Below are 20,613 nucleotides of genomic sequence, written 5' to 3' on the forward strand. Positions count from 1 at the left end.
AGGAGCTGCTCCAGGCATCCAGAGTGGCATGGCAAACATTTCAGGGATGAGACTGTTGGGTGGCCCTATGTCCTATTTCATAGCAGTCAATCCTCTGTTTGGAGGGCTATTGAAAGACAGTCCTGCAGGCACATGGGTCACCTGGTCACAGTCTTCCCACGTATGGTGTGACATATTGTATTTCCATTAAATCACTGTAATTAATTATACATTTGCATCTATACATTTAAATTAACATATACAAATTTTATGCAGGTCAGAGTCCTCATTTGTCCTCTCTTTGGGCAAGGCATTTCCTCTCTTTTGGTGATGCATAAGTGACCCCCCTTTGAGATGGAGGTGACAAAAGAGCCTGATGGTAGCTTTTTACAATTGACTAGAATATCCCAGCTTGATATTTGAAGAAGAGGAATAATTTGTTGAAAGCCTACAAACTGGCAGCACAGTAACTAATCTTACATCACAGGAACGGGGAGCCTCTGGCCTGTGGGCCAATATTGGCCCACCTAAGGGTCCAATTAGGCCCATTTCCCCCAAACCATATCCACCTGTCAATCAACTGACATCATTGGATGACATCAGCTGATGGCCAGGGGATGGGGTTCAATCCTGCTGCACCCTGCTTTGCAAGCATGTTCCCTGTGGGGAATGCACTGACAAAGCAGACCCCTCCCCTACCCCACAGGTCAACTTTGACATCAGATTATTATTATTATTGACAGAAAATTGGCCCCCATCAACTTGTCTGTGGTGGTGGTGGGAGATAAAGATCTGGCCTGCTGGGCGAAAAGATATTCCACTCCTGTTATATGTATCAGTTTCTCAAAGAGCTACTGCATGCCAGTGATGCTTCATTTGTAATCATCTCAAGCAAAAACTATCTGTCCCCCTCTGTGTCTATATTCAAACTTGTTGTGACAAACTGTTTCTCTGCCTCTCCTAGCTGAAGAGTGCTACCTTCCAAAGGCAAGGAAGAGATTTCCAATCATCAAAGAACACGAATGTTATTTTAGTAAGTCCCTAACTGTGCATTGATTGACTGATTGATTTTTATTTACGGTCATAGACCAAACTGAACATATACAAAGAAGCATTAAACATAATCACTCTTGTGAGATACCCTCATACTGCATATTGAAACAATAGAATTAAAATATTAAAATTAAAAGGAGTATTGTTTAATCATTACTTTTCGACAATCAATAACTGCTGCAAAAAAACTGGCTACTTTTATTGTGACCTGGGGGTTCCGGTCAGACAACAAATACTCTAAGTAAAATAGATCCGATCTACCTGGGATTTTTATTAAAATTGGAGTAATAAAAAAACTCTAAAATCACAGTAAAAGGAACAATAAAACAACATGTGACCAATTGTTTCCACCTCCCCTGACTCACAAGGGCACAGGCGCTCCCCAAAGGGCACGCTCCTGAATCTGCCTTCAAGGAGGGCAGAAGGCAAGACCTGCCTGTACATTAGTTTCCCAGTGATTGTCCCACACATGGTAATCAAGGAAGCCAAACTATTTAGAATTGTCATTGTCATTGGGGACTGAGATGGAAACCAGGGGCGGGTGGGGAAAATGCAACTCAGGTAGGACTGCAGAACACTGGCAGGTAGAAAAAAAGGCAGTGACTATTTTTACAGATGACTAATTTCCTCCTAAAGTTTGTATGCCTTGGTATGTGTGGTCATTGGGCAGGATGCCTGAACTGGACAGGGATTGGACAAGCAGCAAAAGGCAGAGCAGAACATAGGTAGCCCGGATTGGCTGAAAATATGGGCATTGAAAAATATATATACATTTCTGTCTAGGCCGGGATATGGTTTCATGGGAGCTTCCCATATTGATTGCATTAGATTTTTTAATGCATCCCTTACTGTGATGTGGCTATCAGGGAGAGGACCTTCTCTTTTATGTCCCACCCTAGGTTGCAGAATGCTCTCTCCTGCATGTTTGCCTGGACCCTAATTCAATATATTTTCAGTGCCAAACATGTTTTCTGTTCACACTAGGCATAGAAAGATCTGTCAATTTCAGTCCTCTCAATTTCTCATTTACCCAATCTTAAATTCAGTTCTCCACAGTTCTGCAGAAATTTGCAATTAAAAAAAAAATCCTCATGAAAATTCTCCAGCATTTTAGTGTGAATTTTTCCTAATAAACAATTATTTGTAGGCAGTTTTGAATAATGTATGTATTTTTACAAACAATTTCTTCTCATTTAATGCATTTTTGCATGTTATTTCCACTAATATATTCATTTTTATGCACACTTTCCCCTAATGGGTGCATTTCCATAAACATGTGGTTGGCGAACTGCATCACAAAATATGAATAAGTGTGAATTTTTGAAGAAAGCCTGTGTTTCCATTCTCATGTTGCTTTGGAAAGTGCAAATTGATAAATTTGGTTTGAAATGTGAACTGAATCAAAATTCACACCACGCAGACTTCTAAAGGTTTAATTAATTGTTTTAATGGTGTAATCTTTTTAACTGAGCACTGAAAGTCTGAGCTGGATGTGTGCTTTAGCCTTATGAGACTACTGTCATGCTTTTAGCTCAATGGATGTGTTTTTAGATTTGCATTGTTAACTCTGTTATTGCCTTTTTAGTGTGTGTTTGTGTTCTGTTGTTTTGTTAAGCTTTTGAATTTGTTCATTGATCAGCACAGTGCACTCTCTCTCTCTCTCTCTCTCTCTCTCTCTCTCTCTGTGTGTGTGTGTGTGTGTGTGTGTGTGTGTGTGTGTGATATGCATGCAGCCTAGAGAGGAGGAAGCTGGCAGGCAGTTCCAGCCTCTGCACTGGTTGTAAAGTGGAAGGCAGGCAGGTAGGTGGTGGCTGGTTGGGGGCAGATTGAGGTTGGTGGGGCAGTGATCCTGTGCAGAATTGCTGTATATATGTTTGTGTTAGAACAAATATATATATATTGTTATGAGCATGGGGGTTAGGATAAATGATTCCTGCGGGTTCCCTTTCCAGCCTCTGATTTTGAATCCTGTGCCTTGGAATGAGGAACTCTCTGCTGGTCAAATGAGTCTTTTGTTAACCAAATAGATTGGCCAGGTAAGATAATGGGCCGATCAGTTGCCTAGCAATGGTGAATGGGCCAGGGAGACCCTTTTGTCATTGACACTCTTCAGGAGAGGATCCCCCCCCCTCCTGGAGCTTAGCAGAGGCTTGTAGTTTGAGTTGTGTCAAGAGATTTGCTGAAAACTGAAGGGAGGCAGAGAGAGACTGGCTCTCTGCACCATGGCATTTGGGGTGCCTCCTGTAACCCAGATGGAAAAGCTGGATATTGGACTGCTGATGCCTTGAACCCCTCCATCTTAAGCTCAGGTTGGAATGTGTGTAAATAAATAAACCATATTTCATAAAGACACCGCAGTCTCCACTGACCTTCTTCCCAAAGGAAACCAAACCCTGGAGGAGCGCAGGGACCCCTGAAATCTCGCCACTTGGAGATTGGGGGAGGCGCGCAACAATATATTGTGAAATCTGGGGCTGTCATGAGGCCTTGTGTTGTTACAAGCCTGCTTAGCAGTGGCTGCTTCATGACAGGTTCTGAGAGGAGAGAGACACAATTGCGTTATGATTTTATTAGATGGGGTCTGGATCAGGTAAATTCATTCTGATTGGTCTGGGTGACAGCAGACTCTGATTGGCTTGGAAGTTCTAATCATTTGGGAGTTAACTATCCATGAGGAGCTCAATTGGAGGAGAATTGGTTAGAGTCAGCTGGGAATTGAGAAGATATAGGGAGTTTGATGAAAATAGTGTGAGAAATAAGACCAGAAAATAGCTAAAGAAATAGCTAAAGGTATGTATATTAATTCACTAATAGGCAAAAACCTTGCGGTTTAAGAACATACCTATAGCCCACAGATATTTATATCAAACTTTAAAAAGCAGGGAAATTGGGCAGCTATAGTGAATGCACCAGGGGAGCAGGAGACCTGACCTCTTCTCTGAGATATTGGACTGCCCTACAAATTTTTAAAAATATAAACACAATTTGAGTTGGTCTTTCACAGTCCAATCTATCTCCTGTGTAGCTTGGAAGAATTTGGTAATGTGCCTCTGAACATAGGGTGAGTGATGGCATATTGTGAGGAGGGGGAGGGGAGCAGGCAGGAGGTGGAGGAGGAGGGGAGGTTTGATCATTTGCATGTTTATTGAGTTCAGTGGGATTTACTCCCGTGCAATCGTGCTTAGGATAGGTAAAACTGACCATGGGGGAGGAAGAGGGGGAGGGGAGAGTAGAGGGAAGGAAGAAGGGGAGAGGGGAGCAGAAGGAGTGGGAGGGGAAGGAGGGGATTGGAAGGGGAGGGGGAGAGTGAAGGAAGGGGGAGGGAAGGGGCGGGCAGGTTTGATCATTTGCATACTTATTGAGTTCAATGGGATTTACTCCTGTGCAATCATGTTTGAAAATGAAATGGACTGCCTTCAAGTTGATTCCAGCTTATGGTGACCCTATGAATAGGGTTTTCATGGTAAGTGGTATTCAGAGGTGGTTTACCATTGCCTTCCTCTGAGGCTGAGAGATAGTGACTGGCCCAAGGTCACCCAGTGAGGTTCATGGCTATGTGGGGATTTGAACCCTGGTCTCCCAGGTAGTAGAACTAGGATAGGTAAAACTGACCATGGGGGAGGAGGAGGTGGCAGAGGAGAAGGTGGAGGGGGGAGGAGGGGATTGGAAGGGGATGGGGAGGGGAAGGGAGGGGTGAAGGAAGGGAGAGGGAAGGGGCAAGTGGGAGGGGATAGGAGGGAGGAGCAGGGGAGGGCAGGTTTTATCATTTGCATGATTTTTGAGTTCAGTGGGATTTACTCCTGTGTAATCATGCTTAGGATATGTGAAACTGACCTGGGGAGGGGTGGGAGGGAGGAGGAGGGCAGGAAGGGGGGAGGGGAGGAGATTGGGTGGGTGGGCACTGGGCAGAGGGGAAGCCCCTTTTCTTTCCAAAAGGAAAACAATGTGAACTGTATCACTGTTTTTCCAGTTTCCCCCCCTTTTTATTCTACAGCAGGCACATGTAGCCCCCCACCCAAATTTAAACCAAAGCTGTCCCTGGCCACATCCACACCAGACCTTTATTTTCCTTGAGATAGTTATGGCTTCTCCCAAAGAATCCTGGGAAGGTCAGTTGCTGAAGGGTGCTGAGAGCTGATAGGAGAGGCCCTGTTCCTCTCACAGATCTTCAGTCAGAGTGGCTGACTGTTAAACTACTCTGGTCACTGGAGCTCTGTCAGGGGAATAGGCGTCTCCTCTTAGCACCCTTCACAAACTACACTTCCCAGGATTCTTTGGGGGAAGCCATGACTGTCTAAAGTAAAATAAAGGTCTGGTGTGGGTGTGGCCCCCTGATTAGGCAAGCCCAGCAGCGGTGAGTCTGGTTTTTAGAACACTGACAGTTGGTTCTTACTGAGCATGTCCAACATTTTCATTCAGTTCAATGCTAAATTTCTTAAATTAATTAAAAATCAGACAGACTTTTTTAAACTTTTAAACTGCAGAAGATAAAGGTCAGAGTAGGGGCAAGGTCAGTATTAGGATTACAGGTACTCTGTGAACATGGCTGATTTTTAATGAATTTCAACAGATTATGAGAACTCTGGCAGAAAAAAGTCCAAAAGGGCTCTGAGTTTTTTTCTCTCTTTTTACACTTTGAACTCTCGATTCTCTCTGACTGTTTTGTGTATCGCCATGAAAATTGAGAGGGTTGTTAAGCAAGCGTTTCTGAGTTCAGGACTATAAGTTATGTAAGGTGTTGTTTTGAAATGAGCTTATGGGAAGGATCAGAATGGCATGGGGGGGTATTTTCAATTTAACATTGTGGAATGTGAAAAATTCATGCTGACTATAGTATACAGCCACAAGTGACTGTATAATACCCAGTGTGTTGATAATACTTGTCTGGGGAAGATCAGGGTAAGGGAGCCAGTGACTGAGTTAAGCTGCAGGCACACTAGTTGCTTCAAAAGCAGCCAGAATGGTTTTTCCAGCTGAGTTTTGAAGTGACACTGCCCTCTGCTGGCCACACCTTCCTTCCCCACTACTGACTGTAGACCTTTCAGGACCACCCACACCAAAGCACTGGACCAGTCACTGTCTCTGCCTGAACCTGCAGCAAAGCATTTCCATTGACCACACCTGGAAGACAAAGGGGTCAATCTACCAATCAGTTGCAAAATCTCTCTGAAGCTGAATTTTTACAAAATGCAGGGGAGCTGATCCGATGTGGTTTTAAGGGTAAAAAGGGACAGAATTTGATTAGCATCGTGTGTCCCAGTTTTGAAAAAAGAGAGCTAGCGATGCACTGGCACAACAGTAAGTGTTTTTCTACCCTTCGACTGAGAGGCTGCCCTGTAAAGAGAACTTTCCAGAAGGAAGTGACATAAGTGGGTTTTAATGTTGGCTAAACTACTAGAAGCAGTTAGCTAAGCAGCTCGAAGGACAACCAGAGGAGCTTTGGGGTACAGAAGCAGATTGTCCTCAGCAGCTGGATTAGGTTGTGGGAGTGATTGGCTGGAGTGGAGGTTTAGGGAAATTGACCTGAGGTAAAAGCCAGAGGCTGGTGTCAGCAATGGTGTCTCTTGGGTCTTTAGAAACTGTCAGCAACCCTGGTAAATGTTGTATGATTTTTGTATGATCTTTTGATGATGTTTGATGATGTTTAATAATGGTGTTATTAAAGATTGATTGAAAAAAGAAACTGTCTGCAAGCCCCATTAAGACCCCAATATAAGTATATTGTAGGTTTAAGCTGTCTCTAGTGTTGGCATCTGTCTCACACCTAAAGCCTACTATACCTGCTACGAGAAGGTTTTTAAAGTAAAAAGATCCCTCGCTTGTTGTCCTCAACTGTTCTAGAAGAACCAGGTAATCCAGGCCCAAATACAAGGTCTACATCGGAGGGTCTGGTTTAGATGCTTCCCCAGGGGAGCCTTTGCAATGCTGGCTCCTTGTCTGTCACCACCAGAAGTGTGGGATGATGCTATTTCATGTGCCCAGCTTGTCTGCCAAGAAGGGGAGGGCCCTAGAGGTATAGGCAGGGTGGGTGATTCTGCTGACAAAACATACGTCAGGCGGTGGCTTCACCCAAGGCTCTCCTCAGAAGAAACAAACCCTGGACCCATCAACAGATTTACATTTGTCATCAGTGAAAAGGTGCTGACGTTGGGGCTACAAAGAAGAAGCATGAAACTGAATAGTTCTTCTAGGTCCTGATGATGACAACCATTTTTATCCAAGCGTGTCTATTAATTCAGGAGAGCAGAGGATGTGCCAAGGAGGAAAAACAGAGAACAAAATTTCAGCAATGAATAAAATGCTTCAAGTGACTGAAAAACAGCCATCAAAACTCAAGACTAGTAATATATCTTGTCATCTTCAATTTTGACTTCACACTGCTCTAAAAGCTGCATGCATGATAGAAGTTTTTACCTCTGTTTTAAACTCTGGTTTCAGAAAGCTGGAGAAATGGAGGGGGAAATATGAGGTCCTGCTGTGAATAAATACCCACCACCACGCACAATCCACTGAAAAATGTATATCTCAGTTTGAAGATAGCTTCAATTGCCATTTCAAGGAACTATTTTGGTTCAGAAAAACATGTGCTATTTCCCATGATGTCCTCCTGAGAAAGACCAAAGAGCAGGACAGAAAAGTCAGTTCTCCATTGACGTCAGGAGGACTACTCAGTCCCAAATTGAAGGATCGGGGTTTAATTTCAACTGGAACTAGCGGTTCCATTCCAAATGCCTGTATGATCCTCCCCTCAGCTAAACCATGAGCTTGCTTTCTCAACTCCCTTTGCCAGGCCTCTTGCCGCAGCCTACATCCCTGCTGGATTTCTCAGGCAGCAGCATCACATTCACCAGCACCACCATGGCCTGGGCAGCAGGTTCTTTTGAATAAGCTACTGTTTCATTGCCCCTCAGGGAAGCCAGGGTGCAGGTCTCCAGGATACATTTGAACAACAATTAATCTCTTGCAAGTTTCTGAAACTGAAAATAGACTGTGAACTTTGGAGTAAGGGCTTCTCTGCATCTGAGACTGCAGAACTCAGGAAACAATGAGAGTCATGCGTATTCTTGGATTCCAGGGGCAAATACCATGAATGGACATAGCCTTGGGCTGGGGGGGGGCTCCTGTGCTGAGGGGCTTATAACATCCTCTATATTTTCTCAAATACTAACCTCAGGTGATGGGGAAACTTCCCTTCTCTTTTGATACTCTTACAGCTGTGGGATATTGTGAGCACCAGCTGCTCCCCCAATACCCTGAGCTGCCATCCTAACCTACTCCCTCCCGTCTCCCAAAACTGTGGAACGTGCTCATCTGTAGCTTCAGCCTGCTTGGCTTACTTGAAGGGTAAGCACTTTACTGCTTCTCCTCCTTATAAAGTGCTTCAATCACCTGAGCCTAGAATATGGGGGGGGGTAGATGAGAAAGGCACCCAGGACCAGAAATGTTGTTGGAGGGGGGAGGTCTGGAGAAGAAAGAGAATCATTATAGCAAAGCAGAACAGAAAAGTGGGTGGCCTAATATATTTCAAGCTTTGCAATTGCAGACGCAGCCCTACAATTTCATGTATTACCTCTGCAGTTAATTGAATTGCAGGGCATCATACCAGCTGGGAAAGGAGTAGAAAGAGGCAATCAATGAAGGGCTTGGAGAGAAAGTGGATAGAGAGGGGAACTTCTTTCATCTAATACTAGAACGTTGGGTCATTCAATATAATTGATAGGGAAGATTCAACACATACCATGGAAAGGGCTTCTTCATGCAACATTTGATCAATTTAAGGATTTCACTGGCACAAGATGTGATGAGAGCTACTAGTTTAAGGTGGTGGTGGAAAGGGGATTCCACAAATTCATAGAGGCAAGAAGTCTATGAATGATGGCTCTATAGAACTTCCAGATTTAGAGGCAGCCTACCACTGAATTCTACCTACTAGAGGGCAAGCAACAAGAGTGGGCTAATGCTTATGGGCTTGCCAGAGATATCTGGTTGGCCACCAGATTAGATAGGCCTTTGATCTGATCCAGCAAAAGGGCTATTTTTTTATGCAGACACAGACATCAACCTGTTGTTCACAGGGACATCATCTCTGGTGTATCTGTCTTGTGTGTGAGCTTATACAAAACCCCTTTCATTGCTTTGACATATCATGTGGACTGTGGACTGAGCATTCCTCCCAAAAGAAAAGGGAAGCATTTACAGCCTATAAAGACATCATCAGCACACACTTTTTAGGATAGCCCTGACCCTCATGGAGAGGGAAGAGGTCCCTAGGAGTGTCCTGGGAGCATCAAGGTGTAAGAGAAGATGAGTGTAAAAATTGTGAGCAGCCCAATGTGATGGAGTCATTGTCAGGCAGGAGGAAAGTTTCTCTTGAAATAGACCGTTGGAGAGATTAAAAATGGAGGAGATGGAATGAGACAGGAGGGAGAATGGAAATACAGGGAAAGAGTTTGGAGGAGTTAAGCTCTTCAGGAAGGGAATCAACTAACTTAAGTCAGGATACAAGAAAGCTTATTTTAGTGTTCCATACAAAAGAACTACTAGTCCTGGATATTATTTTGTATTATTAAATATAAGTTTAACACTGTTTGAACTTGTCGAAAATATTATTAAAGATAAATTAACCAAGCATATAGAAGAACAAGCCTTGCTGAAGCAGAGCCAGCATGGCTTCTGCAAGAGAAAACCCTATCTCACTAACCTATTAGAATTCTTTGAGAGTGTCAACAAACATATAGATCCAGTGGACACAGGGTATGTAGACTTTCAAAAAGCTTTTGACAGGGTACCTCACGAAAGACTCCTGTATGAACTGAGCAGTCATGGAATAAAAGGAGAGGCTGTCTTGTGGATCAGGAATTGGTTAAATAGCAGAAAGTAGGAATAAACAAACAGTTCTTCTAATGGAGGGCTGTAGAAAGTAGAGTCTCCCAAGGATCGGTATTGGGAACTGCTTTTTAACTTATTCATAAATGATCTAGAGTTAGGGGTGAGCACTGAGGTAGCCAAGTTTGCTGATGATACTAAATTGTTCAGGGTTGATAAAGCAAAAAGAGATTGCGAAGAGCTCCAAAAGGACCTGTCCAAACTGAGTGAATGGGCGGTAAAAAGGCAAATGTAATTCAATGTTAACAAGTGTAAAGTTATGCAAAAAAATTTAATTTCACATATACGCTCATGGGTTCTGAACTGGCAGTGACTGACCAGGATCAAGACCTTGGGGTCACAGTGGATAGCTCTATGAAGATGTTGATCCAGTGTGTGGCAGCTGTGAAAAAGGCAATTCCATGCTAGGGATCATTAGGAAAGGTATTGAAGATAAAACTGCTGATATTATAATGCCGTTATATAAATCTATGGTGTGGCTGTATTTGGGATTCTCAGTATGGTTCTGGTCACCTCACCTCAAAAAGGATACTGTAGAACTAGAAAAGGTTCAGAAGAGGGCAACCAGAATGATCAAGGCGATGGAGCAACTCCCCTTTGAGGAAAGGTTGCAGCATTTGGGGCTTTTTAGTTTAGAGAAAAGGCGAGTCAGAAGCGACATGATAGAAGTGTATAAAATTATGTATGGCATGGAGAAAGTGGATAGAGAAAAGTTTTTTTCCCTCTCACATAACACTAGAACTCATGGACATTCAATGAAGCTGAATGTTGGAAGATTCAGGACAAACAGAAAGTACTTCACACAGCGCATAGCTCAACTATGGAATTTGCTCCCACAAGATGCAGTAATGGCCACAAACCTGGATGGCTTTAAGAGAGGATTAGATAAATTCATGGAGGATAAGGTTGTCCATGGCTACTAGTCATGATGGCTGTGCTCTGCCACCATAGTCAGACAGTATGCTTTTGAAAACTAGTTGCTGGAAGCCGCAGGAGGGGTATGTGTGCTCTTGCAATCAGGTCCTGTTTGTGGTCTTCCCATGGGCATTGGTTGGCCACTGTGAGAACAGGATGCTGGACTAGATGGGCCACTGGCCTGATCCAGCAGGCTCTTCTTATGAAGTAGCTATGTCCTGGTATATTATAAGGATAGTATCTCTCTCACCACATGTTCTATAGATATAGCCAAATAAGACTATAGAGGGAGAGTCCCTGTTTCTATAGTGTAGGCAGGCTTGTTAGAGACCATGAAGGGAAGTCAAGACTCAGGAGAGCATTGGGATGACTGGCTAAGGTGGGCAAAGCCATGTGGGGGACCCTCAGCCCTCACCCCAGGATATAAAAAGAAGCAGAAGGAATCCTACTTATGGGGGCGTGGCCAGCAGAGCTGCAAAATGGCTGCATAACTTCACTGTTCTGTTCCCTCCGGATGGAAAAGCCTCCCTAATATTAAATCGGGACATAGTCTTATTCATAAATAAAAGCTATTTTGAGGGGGGAATGCTCCCCAGCATATTTAAAGGAAAAGAAGGCATTTTGGGGGACTATTTTAAATCGCAGGACACAGAAGGCCCAAGCGCAGCAAAGAGACAACTACTAAACAATATGGCTCCCGGATTTCAGAAAAGCTCTAAAACAGCACCTGCAGATGAGAATTTCGCGGCTGCTTCATGGAAGGAAGAGCTAGCTAAGCAATTTCAGTCTTTTAAATTGGACATAGCAAGTACCTGGGATGCCTCTTTTCAGCGCTTGGAGGTTAAACTGATGGACCTCGCTGCACATTTAGATGATGTAGTGCAATCAGCATCAGAAGCACTGGATCTGAACCTAACCAATTCAGAGGAACTATTGCTACTCCAACATGAGAATAAAAATATAAAAAATAATCTGGAGGACATCGAGAATTGGGTACGTAGATCGCATATTCGTTTTCGTGGGATTAAAGAAGGGGCGGAAGTACACTCTGCGTCAAAGGCTGCCTTTTTGGCAGCATGGTTAAATTCTGTACTCCCAGGCCTAGAAATATCAGTAAATGATTTCGAGGGAGCTCACCGGGCACTAGCTGCAAAACGCAATGATAAAGCACCCCCACGAGATATTATTGCTTGCTTTACAAGGTTCACAAAGAAAGAAGATTTAATGCGAGCCCTGAGAAAGATTAAAGATTTGTAGTATGTTGGCAAGCCTGTTATGGCATTACAAGATTTATGCCCTGATATGCTGCAAAAGCGAAGAAATTTTAAACCAGTCACCACCCTCTTGCAGAAGGCGGGAATCAGGTACCGCTGGGGATTCCCATTTCGATTGATTGTCCCTAAGAATGGAGGGCTGCTGACAGCGAGCACCATGAAGGAGGCTCTATCACTCCTGACAGCATGCAACAAAGAACACCCTGAAGGGATCCAAAAAGAAGACCTAGAAGCTGACAAAAATGACACATGACAGAGGTATAATGAGCACTGGGAAAGCAGCAAGAAAAACCTTCACCCTCGCAAACACACCCCTACAGAATCAACAGCTAATATCCATGCAGAAGCTCGATCTCTCACATCAAGTCCTTCTAATGCAAAATGAAGAGACTGTGCATCAATACTCACATACTTCTGACAAATTCTCCAGCATTTAAATCTCCCAAATAATGTTGTTTGAGAAATAGCATGCAAGTCACCCGTATATTAATCTTGGTCGCTTCTAATATTAAAGGGAGGGGGCACATGGGGGGGAAGGAGGGGGGAATTATAGTTCTGTCTTCTCCCCTCTTCTTCATTCCTTCCCATGTATCCCCAAGACTTTTTTCTTCTTTTTAACTCATGTTCCATCTGGGGGAGGGGGTAAAACAAAGGAGATGGCAGCTCTTTGCAGCGGTCTTCTCCTTTCCATATTCTTTTTTACCTTTTGGCCTTTCCCCCCAAAAAAGTTGTGTTTATCACAAGGGGCTACGCCCTGGATCTATGCACTTTTGCATAGACGTGGACTCTGTGTTTTCAACCAAGTCTGCAAGGTCAGGCCTGTAATGGCGCCACTCAGGGACTTTAAGTTTTTCCCTGAAAGGAAGGTGCTGGTATGTTGTCCAAGTTTAGCATTTGTTTCATCAGTTAGACCCCATTGGGTAAGGTTTGGGATGGGAAGGGGCTCGTGGGGAAGGAAAGGTGGCTTATTTTGGTTGCTATTATTAAACCTTCGATGGATGTATTCCAAGTTAAATTGGTGGTTGTACATGGTGGATGTTAAGGGAGCAGAGGGGGGAGGGGAGAAAGAAGGGGGGAAGAGGTCGGGAAAAAACCCAAAGACATTATGACTAATGTAAAAGTTCTAACCCTCAATGTGAAGGGGCTAGGTGACAACATAAAGAGGCACAGAATAACCTGTCATATAAAAGGTATGGCCCCTGATATTACCTTCTTACAAGAAATTCACTCACCCCATACCTCTGAAACGCTGTTGAAGCATAGCTATTTTGACAAGCAATATTTAGCAGTTGGTACAGCAATTGTATTCAAGAGAAATTTCCCTTTTGAAGTGCAAAAAATAGTCAAAGACCCAGAAGGGTGCTCTATTTTTTTAGTGGGCCTATTAGAGGGTTCTCATCCAATAACAATAGGCACATTATATGCTCCAAATTCAGGGCAATTAAACTTCTTAACTACAGCATTTCGAAGACTAAAGAAAATTGGGAAAGGGGACTTTATTCTTGGGGGAGACCTAAATCTAAATCTAAAAGGGCTAGATCCAGAATTGCTTGTTAAATCCAAACTGCAAAAATCAATTATTAAAGGCAAACATAAAACATTAAAGAAAAAACTACAAATCCTGCAAATGCTGCATAAATTTGGGCTAAAAGATGTTTGAGTGGAACTATACCCAGGGGACCGTAGTTTCACTTTTTCTTCGAAGACCCATCAAACTCAGACACACCTGGATAGCATCCTAGTATCAGAGACATTACTGACACGGGTGGCAAGCGCCACCATAGGGACTATTAGAATCACTGATGATGCCCCTATCATAGCATCCTTTTCAAACCTGAGCACTCAACAAAACTCCCCAGTTTGGAGGTTTAACCCAATCCTTCTTACCACCCCAGGCAGCACAAATACTATAAAATACACTTTAAAAAATTATTTCACAGAAAATGAAACTCCAGACACCTTTATTACTACCCAATGGGAGGCCATGAAGGTGGTGGCGCGTGGCATCTGTATAAAAGAATTAATGAATATTAATAAAATAAGCAGGTTACAGACAGATGCTATAATAAGAGAGCTGGAAATATTGACAGTGGAATATGGGAGAACAGGATCTAGAAAAATACTACACTCCATGGAAATAAAAAGACAGGAATTGGATTTACTAGAGGTAAACAAAACAATGGCCAGTCTGCTATATGCAAAGCAACATTTTTATGAATATGGAAATAAAGGCACTAGATTATTGGCGAATTGGATCAAGAAAAAACAAAACAAAAGGGTGGTACATAAACTACAAAAAAGATGGGGGGCTAATATGGGAAACTAAGGCAATTAATAGAGAATTTACTAATTTTTATAGTGAACTATATAACGATAGGGGTAGCTCAATGAGCGCAATCCAGGACTATTTTTCGAATGTGCAATTGGCAGCTCTGACAGGGGAGGAGAGAGCGACACTGATAGCCCCAATTCAGTCTGAAGAAATTGATGAAATCATAAGCAACTTAAAGACCAATAAATCTCCAGGACCAGATGGGTACACTAATGAGTTTTATAAACATTATAAGGAGCTTCTTACTCCAAGGTTGGTGCATTTATTTAATGGAATATTAGCTGGTGACGTCTTTCCAGAAACCTGGAGATATTCCAAGATAGTGGTTTTACCAAAACCTTTTAAAAATCCTCTATACATGGAGTCATACAGACTGATTTCATTATTGAACTCTGATTATAAATATTTACAGCTATTTTAACCAAACGTATGAATTTAATTATCACAAAATTAATCCATCCCGACCAATCAGGCTTCATTCCAATGAAACAAATTACTGACACTATTAGACGCATTTTAAATTTGATCAAACATTGTAAAGATAATAAATTGCCCCTTGCTTTTTTATCTCTTGACATTTTTAAAGCTTTTGATTGCGTAAACTTGACTTTTTAAAAGGAAACTGCATGTAGAATTAATTTTGATCCTACAATGTTATCAATCATAGACAAAATATATAATACTTCCTTTGCATCTGTCAGAGTGAATGGAATTGATTCAAATTTCATTTCTATTTGTAGGGGTACAAAACAAGGGTGTCCCCTCTCTCCTCTCCTGTTTTTAATAGCCATAGAACCCCTGGCACAACGTCTCAGGAGCAACAATGCCATCTCTGGGATCTCCATAAGAGGCAACACTCATTTATTAAGTCTTTACGCTGATGACATGACATTGCTGATTACCAATCCGGTAAAAGTAGCCACTCACATTAAAAAAAGAACTTGATCAATTTGCTCAGGTATCGGGATTGACAGTTAATTTCCAAAAATCAGAGGCATTATGTTTTCATTTACCCCCTAGAGATCAAAATATGTTTGGAGAAATTTTAGGTATAAAACTCTGTCCAAGACAAGTACGTTATCTGGGAGTACAAATACATAAGAACTGTAACAAACTATTTCAAGCAAATTTCAGACCTACATGGATGTCGATTAAGGCGAACATGAAAAGATGGAGCAAACTTAATCTCTCTTTAACAGCAAGAATAGCAGCGCTTAAAATGAATGCTCACCCTCTCTCACACACTTCCTATATGGATTTCAGACAAACAGATTAAAATATGGCAAAAAGAGTGGGAATTCTTTGTATTTAAATCCAAGAGGCCCAGAATCCGGAAAAAAAATAATATACTGACAGGAAAAAGCAGGAGGGTGGGGGATGCCCAACCTAAAATTATATTACGAAGCCAATCAACTCTACCATCTTATTTTCCTGATCCTGGACAGCACTAGAAAGCGTTGGGTCCAAATTGAGAATGTATTGGTGTATGGCCTACCTTTGAACACATTGTTTTTCAGAAAAATTACTAAAACAACATTGCAACGCATAATGGGAAATTCTTTCACGGCCACATTGATTAAATGCTGGAAGAAGCATGAAAAAACTCTGGTTGGTTTAAATTCTCCTTTGACTCCTTCTATCCCGATTTTTACAATAAAAATAGATATATAGCCTGGCAGGAATGGCAGTTGAGGGTACTCTTCCATATTCGAGACTTTTTCACTAACAACCAACTAATAACAGAGCAATCTTTTAGAGATACGCTGGGTGACATGAATTTTACTTGGATCCAATGGTGTCAGATGCATGATTTTTTATAAAGAACATGAATCAAAGAACAGGCTTGTTGCCAATTAAACCCTTTTGAACAACTGATTGTAGCTGCAAATAATGGTGAGAGAGGCATTGTTTCTCAAATATACTCAATGCTGCTATCACTTGAAGGCTCTGACTTATCCAGTCTCAAGATGCAATGAGAGAATGACTGTAATATTTTCATAGATGAAGGGGTGTGGCGTACTTACGGCAAAAACCTATAATAAAATCAGCCTCCAGCCAACTACACGAACATATGCTAAAATTGGTGCATAGATGGTATGTCACTCCGGTGTGGCTGTCCCGAATAAACCCAGCAATGTCTGGACTTTGTTGGAGGGACTGTGGGGAGCGGGGCACATATTTACACATGTGGTGGTCTTGCCCTCGGGCCCAGTCATTTTGGAATCTGGTATTTGAAGAAATCCAATTGACTGTGCCTGGGCCCGTGGCCAGGACTCCGCAGGTGGCACTCCTTAATCTCCTCACCGATGTAGATGTGGATGAGAGGGACAAACCATTAATTGGACATCTACTTATGGCCGCCCGTCTAACAATAGCAAAACATTGGAAAGACCTAAAAGGTGCAACGATACAATATTGCTATCACAATATCTGGTTCCTTGCCTTTATGGAAAAACTAACATACAAACTAAGGGCTGCCTGTGGTATTTCTAAAACTGACAAATTTACCTCAATATGGTTTTCTTTTATCCAATATGTTAACAATAAAGAGCACAATCAAAATCCACCATCTTATTATGCTAAAATTTGGAGCGACTAACGTTAAACAAATTTAGAAATGTTTTTTCCCCCTTACCTGCTTCATCCACCATTGTTTCATCCACATCCCCTTATTCCTTAAGTAATGCCACTTGGTTGGGGTGGAGGGGGGTTGTTTGAGGGGCTTGTAATTAGTTGTATTGAAATTGACATTTGTGTAAAAGATGTATGTTCTCAATTAACTAGAATGTGTGTATTACTCTCTTAGAAGAAACAACAAAAATGTCTGTTAAATCATATTGTAAATTTTATTTGGAAAATCAATAAAACATTATATATAAATATATATATATGAACATAATTGTGATTGACCAAACAGAGGTTTTTATTGTATTAACAAAACGTTTCAGCTTCCGCCTTCATCAGCTGCCAACATACAAATGCTGTTACCAAGGTGGCAGTTATAGAGCTTTGAGGATGGAATGCTCAGAGGGGCTTCATTTGCAGAAGCTAAGTAGTGGTGGTTCTGTCCTCCAGGTTCAGGCCATGTGGTGCCAATGTGTCCAGAGAGTATATCCAAAAGTTCTCCCTTTTGGTCAGTGCTGCTGGATCCGTTGGCATCTCTATTGCTGTTATAGAAAAGTCCAACAGGCTGTGACCCTCGATGTTAAAATGCTTTGCAACTGGTTGCTCCACTTTTTTTGTCAAGATTGCTGACTTGTGGTTCCTGAAGCGCGTGCACAGGTCAGTTGTGGTCTTTCCTACGTATTGGAGTGCAAAAGACCAGGATGTCATATATATTTTTAGGTGATTAACGGAATCCTAATAGGGATCCAGAGCAAGCTTGAGTGAAGTTCTGTTTGTTGCTTTCAAAACTTTCTTATATATATATTTATATATATAAAGAAAGCCTACTTGCAATTTTAACATAATGAAGCTCATCTTTGGAAAGATTAACTCTTTCCAACCTACTACCCCCCCCGGCACTGTCTAATCTATCAGAGGTGACTCAGCCCCATCCCTGCTTTCCCCATTTTAGACTGGTCTGTCAGGAATGTTCCTCCACAGCTTGCCTGAGCTGCTCCTCTCTGCCTCTCTCTGCCTCCTCTCTCCTCCACTGCTGAGATATAGTTTGCAGCACCACCTGTTGCTTGGGCTGCAAACTGCAGTGTGATGGATTTAGGACTTTCGTTTATATGTATATAGAAACAATAAATACAAAGTGTACACAAAAATTAAAAATATGAACAAACATATGAACAAAATATAAAGAAAATACAAATAAGATAATAAAGAAAATATAGAAAAATATAAACAAAATATAAATAAAAATGAAATAAAAATAAAGAATATAAATAAATAAGAATGATAAAACCTTCCTCTCCTCTCCAAGAGACACTGACTCTGTCACTCTGTCTCTTCCTCTCCTAGCTCTTCTCCTAACTCCCACAATGGAAACTTGTGGGTGGTGACAGCAAAAGACATCACAAAGGAAGGCGGGTCACTGTTACCTTGACTACTCATCTGCCTGGGCATTGCTCCTTCTCAGTCTTGATGCTTCTTCAGAACTTTGAGGCACTTGCTGTTCTGTCTGCCAGCTTCTTTAAACACCTCTCTGTCACTCACTAACTTATCAGCCCCCCAACTGTCTGCACAGATATGATATGATATGATACCCTCCCCAAATAGGATTTGGATGCTGCAAAGACAGAATGCCTGGTGGTTGGGGGTGATCGGGGCACTTATTTCTTACATATAAGACTGCACTGCTGACTTTATTGATGTTGCAGACAGAAGTCTGAAAAGAACACCACAGTTTTTAATTGGGTAATTCATCAGCTTATACTGTAGCGTAACCCTAATATACAGAGTGCTTTCACAATAAATATTTACACTGGAATTGCCACTCTTTGTTCACTCATTTTAATATGTGTCATCAAGGTTTTGTACCATTCTGCTGCAATGCCATCAGGTGCTTTCCTATTTTTAAAAGGTTTTAATTGTATTATCTGTTTCTTCTTCTTGTGGTAGCCTTTGCAGGTTTTGTGCTTTTGTCACTAACAGCTGTGGAAGCTGAACTTTGTAGCCTTGATTACCTTATCTTTTCATGATTGTGGCTTGGAATAAAAGGATACAATATTGATCTCTGTGATGTCCTTCCCCTGGCACCACCTGTGACACTCTCACTCGTGGCTACCAGCAGTCAGGATCGTCGTGTTTATTTTTACCTCTCTCCACTCTAGCACAGATCTCAAAAGATCCCTCTGCTAGGCCACACTACCCAACACTCTGTGTACTCAATATAGCCTCTAGACTGTGCCTTAGTCTCTTCCTGGCTATATGATACCTTGTGTCTGTGTGTATCGGTAATTCCCAACCCCCCTGAAGCCTCTTGCCTATGAAGCTCACAGCTCTGGGTTGTTCTGTGGTACTGAATGCTGATACAATATCTCCTCCTTTACCGCTGCCACCATTAGATACAATTTCTTCTCCAGCCTTGGTTACCCTGCCTTCCCCCCTGGTCTGTACACTCCAGCTAAGGAATCAGGCTTTAAGTAAACCAAGAAAATGTTTATTGTTCACACTAGGAATAACAAGATTACTTAAATATTTCGTTGACAAGCGTATGGTTTCATATATGATTCTCTTATGTTCTTACTTCTTAATATTTGCCTCAGAACTCCTAATCCAATCTCTCTACAACAACCTTCAACACCCACCACCCTCAACATCCACCACCTTCAACATCCACATCCACCAAACACCACCACCCAGACTCATCTGTCATTCTCCCTTTTATACCTTCAGCCATTCAAACCCACAGCCAATCATCATCCAACATTCTGCAGCCCATGTACTCCCCCTTCTCACTCACTCCACTTACCATATTTCCTATAATAAACCTGCACTTGCCATATATACATTATATTCACATACAGGAACATCACAATCTCTATGGTTGTTTTTAACCTTCAAGCAGAGATGTGGGGGAATTGGGGTTGTTTCAGTTTGTATCAGGAGCTGCTGGGATCATCAAACTGCAAACCTTTAGGATTTGTGTGTGGCTGCCCTTTTTCGTCAGCCATAGAGCTGCAGGCTGGAACATCTCCCCAGGCTACTTAAGCACGCTCAACTTCTGGTTGGCCCCGCCTAACCAAGCTGACTATTGGACCTTCCTGGACAGGAAGGACTATAAAAAGAGTTCCTGTTTAAGTTAGACCTTGTCTGGTATCAAGATCTTCCGGGCTCTGGTGTGTTCCTGTATGATCTTGTTTAGCTACCTCCAACCTGCAGTTCAATGTGTGGGATGACTAGTACCCACAGATCCACAGGTTCCAAGTTTGAGCATGTCCTCCTTCCTCTTCGGATGTGTCTTTTGTGCAGGTTACTGCAAATTCAACTTAGCAGAGTAAATTTTTCTTTTGTTTCTGTATTTGTCTAAGCAACTCTGGAGACAGGGTGGTTGTGTAAGTTTTAAATGTTTCTGTTTGTTGCATTGCCAGTTTATGATGATGTTGGGTTGGGCCATTTTTGAATGGAAAAAATGCTATATAGGCAATTATTCTCCCTCCGGTCCAGTATAGGTTTTTATAAGCATCCTCTAGCATTGCTGCAGATCAGGCTGTGAATAAACTG

The 20,613-nt window shown here is 42.1% G+C and overlaps 1 protein-coding gene across 2 annotated transcripts in view; it reads left to right on the forward strand.

The window, feature by feature from the left end:
- Positions 1–20,613, forward strand: part of LOC133379127 (intercellular adhesion molecule 3-like) — an 81,820-nt gene that overhangs the window by 51,415 nt on the left and 9,792 nt on the right. The window contains exon 6 of one of the 2 annotated variants that reach the window (XR_009761118.1): positions 944–1,012. The gene's annotated coding sequence lies outside the window, so the exon portion shown is untranslated. Of the gene's footprint in view, positions 1–943; positions 1,101–20,613 lie in introns of those variants that run through there. The other variant, XR_009761117.1, reaches the window with a different exon arrangement.

The sequence above is a fragment of the Rhineura floridana genome, chromosome 3 (genome assembly GCF_030035675.1).
Source record: "Rhineura floridana isolate rRhiFlo1 chromosome 3, rRhiFlo1.hap2, whole genome shotgun sequence".
Lineage (NCBI taxonomy): Eukaryota > Metazoa > Chordata > Lepidosauria > Squamata > Rhineuridae > Rhineura > Rhineura floridana.